The following is a 7881-nucleotide window of genomic DNA, read 5'->3' as shown; positions in this document are numbered from 1 at the left end:
TCTGCTTGCTGTCCTCCCAGACGTAGACAGCCTCCGATGGCCCTACTTCCCCATGCCGCCCGCATCATGATGGAGTGAGAGTCCTCTGAGACCTAAGCCGGAAGAAGTCTTTCCTCCCTTCAGTTGCTTGTGTCAGTGTCACAGTGACACAGAGGTCACTAATACAACCCCCTTCCCCGTCCTCATAGCTCAGAGTTCGAACCATTGACTTCTCCATTTGCCCCCACATTTAATAAGTCAGTACCCCTGTGGTGCTATGGCCAGTGGCCACTGCCTTACGCCAGTTTCTGTCAGCTCCTCATTAAATAAGAGCTCCCCTGGCACTCTTCCAGTTCTGTTCCCTGGGTGGGATTTCCAAACAGCAGGGGTGTTGCTCCCTTCCAAGACTCCTGCTGCTGTCCAGAAGGCTTTGTAGTGATTAAGACAGGCTCTCACTCTGTGTAGCCCAGGATGCCCTCCAACTCAGCAAGCTCCTCCCTGAGTCTTTCAAGGGCTGGGGTTACAGGTAAGGACAATCAGGCTCAGTTATATCCAAGAGTTAATTTAATTATATTCTCTCTCTCTCTCTCTCTCTCTCTCTCTCTCTCTCTCTCTCTCTCTCTCTCTCTCCGTGTGTGTACATGTGTGTGTGTGAGTGACTCTGTGCCTCTGTCTCCCTGACTCTGTCTGCGTATGTGTCTCTATGTGTCTCTGTGTGTCTCTGTCTCTCTGTGTGTCTCTCTGTCTGTGTCTGTCTCTTTCGCTCTGTATCTCTTTGTGTGTCCCTGTCTGTGTTCTGTCTCTGTGTGTGTGTGTGTGTGTGTGTGTGTCTCTGTCTCCCTGACTCTGTCTATCTGTGTGTATTTGTGTCTCTCTGTGTCTCTGTCTCTTTCTGTGTGTCTCTGTGTCTGTCTTTTTCTCTCACTCTGTATCTCTCTCTGTGTGTCTCTTCTCTGTATCTCTAAATCTGTCTCTGTGTCTCTTTCTGTGTATGTCTCTTTGTCTCTGTGTCTGTATCTCTGTGTGTCTTTTCTGTCCCTTTGTATGTGTCTCTGTGTATCTCTGTCTCTGTCTGTCTCTCTGTCTCTCTGTCTCTGTCTCTGTCTCTCTCTCTCTCTGTGTGTGATGGTGAGCGTGTAGATGTCAGAGGACAACTTTCAGGGGTCAATTCTCTCTCTCTACCATGTGGTACCAGGAATCAAACTCAAGACACCAAGTTTGGCATCAGGTGCCTTTACCTGTCGAGCCATCACCCTGGACCTGCAGCTTGACTTTTGTGGGTCACATTTACTTGTCCCTGTGCCCTGTGGGACACGAGGGCCTTGCTCATCAAGCCAAGAAGACCTGCTACAGTTCTACCTCAGGGGTATAGCCTCGGCTTCTCCCTCTCCCTCTTCTAGGTCTCACCACGAAGTCCTTCCTCCTCATTTCCAAATGTTGGAGGTCCTTGAAGGCAAGGACATGTGTTCCTCAATGCTGTCCCCAATGCCTGGCACAGGGTTTGCTCCTGAGAAAGCTGTGTGAGCGAGTGCAATGCACGACTGGGCGTGGAGCGGTTAGAATGTGAGGACACTGCTACGACTGCAGCTCAAGCCCGTCCAGCATGGAACCCAGTGATTCCTTACCATGGGCCAGGCGTTATGCTGGGTGTGAGCTGTTACCAGGGTTCCCGCCCTGGCGTGAGCTATTATCGGGGGAAGGGTTCCCACCCTCCCGGAGCTTGCTTCTCGATATCTGATCACAAAGTTCGCAGCTCCTGCAGGTGCACCCGATGCTCTTTCAAGGAAGTGTGTGACGTTTAAAGTGCCAGGAAACAGCCGCTAGCGTGAGAAGGTGCAGAGCAGAGGGACGAGACGTGAAGTCCAAACTCCGTGTGCTGTGGGAATAACTAAACTGGAGGAAAGGGAAGCAGGTACCGGGACTATGAGTGGAGGCTGCCTGGGCTTGCCTGGTCTGCTCTGTTTCTGCAGAGCCAACGATGGCAACCAGGGCTTTATGAATGTCTCCTTCTTACCGCTCACTGCTCAGGGGCTGCCTCTCCAGCACAGCCCTCGCTCACACTTCTTTACTTATTAATTCATGCTTCAGGCTGCCCTCGGGCTCACCCTCGCCCATGCTGGTCCGCACTCACCATCGTCCTGATGGCGGTCTCTCAAATACTAAGATTTCAGGTGTGGGCTACCAAGCTGGCAAAGCCCTCAGGGTCCCACGAACACGAAGATCATGGTGCCGTGGAACAAGTAGGCCCAGAGAAACACTTCATACTTAGGGTACAAGAAAGGTAGCTGTTGGGGCTGGAGAGATGGCTCAGAGGTTAAGAGCACTGTCTGTTCTTCCAGAGGTCCTGAGTTCAATTCCCAGCAACCACATGGTGGCTCACAACCATCTATAATCAGGTCTGGTGCCCTCTTCTGGCCTGCAGGCATACATGCAGGTAGAAAGGTGTATGACGTATACATAATAAATGTTAAAAAAAAAAAAAAAGAGATAATGATCCTGACTCATATTTGGGGTTGGGGATTTAGCTCAGTGGTAGAGCGCTTGCCTAGCAAGCGCAAGGCCCAGGATTCGGTCCTCAGCTCCGAGAGGAAAAAAAAAAAGAAAAAAAAAGAAAGGTAGCTGCTGAGCCCCACATGGGGCTGTCATACCCGTACTGAGGGGGCAGGAGGAGGCATGGAGGCAGAAGGATCAAAAAAAAAAAAAGGGAGGGGGATGAGGGCTGGAGAGATGGGTCAGTGGTTAGAGCACTGACTGCTCTTCCAGAGGTCCTGAGTTCAATTCCCAGCAACCACATGGTGGCTCACCACCATCTGTAATGGGATCTGATGCCCTCTTCTGGTGTGTGTCTGAAGGAAGTGACAGTGTGCTCACATAAAATGAACAAAATCATTTTTTTTTTAAAAAAAAGTGGAAGGAGTGAATATACAGATAAAGGGAAAAGGTTTAAGCCAATCTGATGTTATTGAGTCTCTGACTTAGCGCGCACACACACACACACACACACACACACACACACTCACACACACATGCACACACGCACACACACAGAGGGATTTGGCTATTGGAGCAGGTGGGGTCAATAGATTAATGTTCTCACTGGAGAAGGGAATCTGTCCAATATAAAGAGTTGGATCCATGCTGTGTGGAGAAGGCATCCTGAACTTCAATCATCTTTACTTGCTCATTTTGAGAGAGAGAGAGAGAGAGAGAGAGAGAGAGAGAGAGAGAGAGAGAGAGAAAGTTGGATCCGTTTCAGTTCCCAAGCACTGTCAACTGAAAGTTGGATCCGTTTCAGTTCCCAAGCACTGTCGACTGAAATTGTCTTCCCGTGTTTTCAATCCCACCGTCTCTGCTTTCAAAAGGGAGTCTGACCATCCCTGCATCCACTCACCCTCTTGCAAGAGCAGACTATCCCTGAGAGGCAGGAGTTCAAAGTCCCTGGGAGCCGCTGCTGTCCTCTGACCTCCTGCTCTTCAGGATAGATGCGCTCTCCTGCACGCACGCACGTACTCACTCACGTGCACACGCAATAATGATAAGTAAGCTGGTGAGGCAGGAGGATCGGAGGCTACAGAGGGCGTTTGAGGCTACCCCGGAGTATGTCTAACCCTGTCTCAAAACGGTAACACAACATCACCAAAGCAAAAACAGAAAAGGGAGGGAAGAAGGTTATGATAAAAATCAAAAGCAGATCTCTATGCGTTCAAGGGTGGCCCGGGTGGACTGGTGAGTTCCAGGACAGCCAGGCACATAGTGAGACCCACCCTTCCATCCATCCATACTCTAAAGCAAACCAAAGAAAGAGAGGAGAGAGAGAGGAGAAAAGAAAGGTAAAGGAAGACCTGGTCAGAAAGATTCTTGAAGACTACACAGATTTGACAGATTATATTAGTTTTGTGGAACTGTGCAAGTTAGAGCCATCAGAGAGAAAGGAGCCTCCCTTGAGGAAATGCCTCCATGAGATCCAGCTGTAAGGCATTTTCTCAATTAGTGATCAAGGGAGGTGGACCCAGCCCATTGTGGGTGGAGCCATCCCTAGGCTGGTGGTCCTGGGTTCTATAAGAGAGCAGGCTGAGCAAGCCAGGGGAAGCAAGGCAGTAAGCAGCACCCTTCATGGCCTCTGCATCACCATCTGACTCCAGCATCCTGCCATGCTTGAATTCCTGTCTTGAATTCCTTCATAGATGAACAGTGATGTGGAAGTGTAAGCCAAATATACCATTTCCTGATAACTTGCATTTTGGGTCATGGTGTTTCATCACAACAAGAAAAACGCTAAGTAAGATGAGTTGATTTCTTTCTTTTTTTTTAAAAAAAGAAATATTTATTTTATATATGTGAGTACACTGTAGCTGTCTTCAGACACACCAGAAGAGGGCATCCGATCCTATTACAGATGGTTGGGAGCCACCATGTGGTTGCTGGGATTTGAACCCAGGACCTCTGGAAGAGCAGTCAGTGCTCTTAACCACTGAGCCACCTCTCCAGCCTGATGAGTGGATTTCTAAATCTTTGTTATTAAGTTCTGTGAAAAGTTCCTATTCTATAGCCCGGACTGGTTATGAACGTGAAATACCAGGAACTGCCTCAGCCTCCTCAGAGCTGGGATTATCGGCATGTACTATCTAAATCATCGACCACATGTAAGATAAAGTTTGTTATTTGGTATTGCAGGATATTTGATCCCACTGTGAACCCAGAGACAGTGAACTGGCAAAACCTGTTTCTTTTCTTTTCTTTTTTTTTTAACATTTATTTATTTATTATATATACATCATACAGCTTTCTGCCTGCGTGTATGCACCTGCAGGCCAGAAGAGGGCACCAGACCTGATAATAGATGGTTGTGAGCCACCATGTGGTTGCTGGGAATTGAACTCAGGACCTCTGGAAGAGCAGACAGTGCTCTTAACCTCTGAGCCATCTCTCCAGCCCACAAAACCTGTTTCTTGTTGTGGTGTGGCTCAGCCCTAGTGCACACATATAACCCAAGCTTTTCATCCCGGCATCTGGCTCCTGAGTCTTCATTGGTAAAACTGAGAGATTGGGATTTTTTTTTTCTTTTTTTCGGAGCTGGGGACCGAACCCAGGGCCTTGCGCTTGCTAGGCAAGCACTCTACCACTGAGCTAAATCCCCAACCCCGAGATTGGGATTTTGTTTTGTGTTTTGTTTATTTTTTAAACAACAACAACAGATTAGGGGTTGTTCGTTGAGCCAGGGTCTCATATAGCCCCAAATGACCTGGAACTCGCTGTGTAGCTGAGGCTGGCCCTGAACTGCTGCTCCTCCTGCCCCTACCTCCCGAGTGCTGGGCTGGCAGATGTGTGCTATCATGTGGCTAAGGCAAATCTTTATGCTTGCCTTGCTGTGATCAAACTTGGGGTCTTCTGATATCCCTAACCCTGCAAAGAATTTAGACTCCAGATCGCCATCTGTCCCCTGTGCCTCCGTTGTTTCCTCAGTGGTAAATGGAGTCTCTTCTGGGCTCTTCAGCGTTCTGTGCCGGGCTGCCTGTGGTCAGAGGCCACCCAGACCCAGAAAGTGGTTGTTTTGAATTGTTACTTCTGACCCTGAGAAGCGGAAGAGGGAGGTCTGGGAGAGTGACCTGTCGCCACCTGCAGGACAGAGGCTGACACAGCCGTGAGCAGGATGCTCTCTAACCAGCTACATGGCCCTTGGGCATCTCTGGGCAGGTTTGGGTAGCTGAGATCAATGGCTGGCTTCAAAGGACTGAAAAACTTGACAGAATCCTGTCGTTGCTTTTTTTCCCTACCCAACTGTCCCCAAGGGCAAATCTAACCAACGGGAAGATCTGGGGATACTGTTTCAGTCAAGGTTGTGATCCAAGTATCAGAAAGAGTCTGACTGAATTATTTATTTAAATATTTATGAACATGAACAAGTTCACCACCATGGTACAAATGGGGAGGTCAGAGGAAAAGCTGTGGGAACCAGTTCTTTACTTCCGCCATGTGGGTCCTGAGGAGTGAACAGGTCTTTAGGCTTAACAACAGGCACCTTTACCCACGGAGCCATCTTACCAGCCCATAGACAGAGTTCTTCAGAACCCAAAAGAGGGGGCTCAGCGGTTAGAGCACTGACTGTTCTTCCAGAGGTCCTGAGTTCAATTCCCAGCAACCACATGGTGGCTCACAACCATTTGTAATGAGACCTGATGCCCTCTTCTGGTGTGTGTCTGAAGACAGTGACAGTGTACTCATACACATAAAATAAATGAATCTTAAAAACAAAAAACGAGAAGAGGGCAGGTGAGATGGTTAAGAACCAAAAGGGGGACAGATGAGATGGCCCAGGGTGTTTACGTTTGCTGCCAAGCCTAACCACCTGACATCAAGCCCCAGGACCCACTCGGCGGAAAGACTGATTCCTACAAGTTGTGCCTCCTGACTGCCACATGTTCGCTCATTGGCTGCTCTTCCAGAGGAACCAGGTTCGATTCCCAGCAACCATAGGAGAGCTCACACCTGTCTGGACCTCGAGGGAGTTGGGAGGAGTGAGCATGAATATGACCAAAGTTCATAACGCGCAGGTGTGACATTCTCAAAACGAACGTTAAGAGTCTAGGGGAGGGGGTTGGGGATTTAGGCTCAGTGGTAGAGGGCTTGCCCTAGGGGCGCAAGGCCCTGGGTTGGGTCCCCAGCTCTGAAAAAAACCAAAAAAAAAAAAAAAAAAGAGTCTAGGGGAGGGCTCGAGACACGGCTCAATCCGTAGCGTGCTCACTGGGCATGCGTGAAGCCCTTGTTCCGCACTCAGAGCCACATAAACCCAGGATGGAGGAGTCCGGCACGTGGGAACTGCAGACAGGAAGGTCAGGAGCTCAGGACCAGCCTGAGATCCTACACCAGAGTTTATCCAAACAAAAAACCGGCAGAAATCTTTGACACCCGCAGGCCATTTTTACTGAAGTCTCAGAGGACCAAGGGAGCTAGGGAGACAGCTTGGAAGTTAAGAGTAGGCAGGGCAACCAGAGTTCAGATCCCAGCAGACATGGAAAAGCAGGGTGTGGTCCCCAGCACTCCTGGAACTGCAGGTCCAGGCTCGACCGCTGACAACTGTTCCCACAGAACCAGAGCTGCTCGTGCATCAGGAGACCTTGCCTCAAAAGAACAACGTGGAAATATATATACCCTTGGTGGACACTTAGTACCCTTGTTTGTCCTCCAAGTGCATGTATGTGTGAGCACAGGCACACACACACACACACACACACACACACACACACACACACACACACACACACGGAAACAGAGCAGGAAAAGGTGGTGTGGGAATCTCAAATCGAGCGAGCAAGAGTTGAGGATGGTCTGTAAGGAGTGCCAGGCAGGGCAGGGGTAACTTTAATGGCGGTGTGGAGGAGGGAGGTGCCCCCTGACTTTCCTGCCAGTCAAGTTTTGTTGACTCTGCGATGATGAAACCAGCCCCTACCGGATTCCCTTCTAGCTACATTCCTTCTGTGGTCTATGATAAGGGGCGAGTTGGGGTGACAGGCTCCTCTTCTGGGCCCCGGGAAGGCCACCCCTGGCTTAGGTGGACAAAGTTACAGGTAGGTCCATAACATCCAGTGACAGAAATCTTCTTTTTTTCTTTTTTCTTTTTTTCCGGAGCTGAGGACCGAACCCAGGGCCTTGAGCTTGCTAGGCAAGCGCTCTACCACTGAGCTAAATCCCCAACCCCCAGTGACAGAAATCTTGAATGGGAGAAAAGTTCTCTTTTAGTTTGTTTTCCTGTTGGGCCTCACATAGCACAGACTGGCCTAGAACTTTCTCCATAGTGAAAGATGACCTTGAACTTTCTTCCACCTCCCGAGTGCTGGAGTTACAGTGCCCCCACGCCTCCCAGATCTTTCTTTTCTGTGTGTGGGTGTACATGAACGGGCACAT

Source organism: Rattus rattus, chromosome 18 (genome assembly GCF_011064425.1).
Source record: "Rattus rattus isolate New Zealand chromosome 18, Rrattus_CSIRO_v1, whole genome shotgun sequence".
Lineage (NCBI taxonomy): Eukaryota > Metazoa > Chordata > Mammalia > Rodentia > Muridae > Rattus > Rattus rattus.
The sequence above is the reverse complement of the archived record's forward strand: the minus strand, read 5'-3'. Positions refer to the sequence as shown.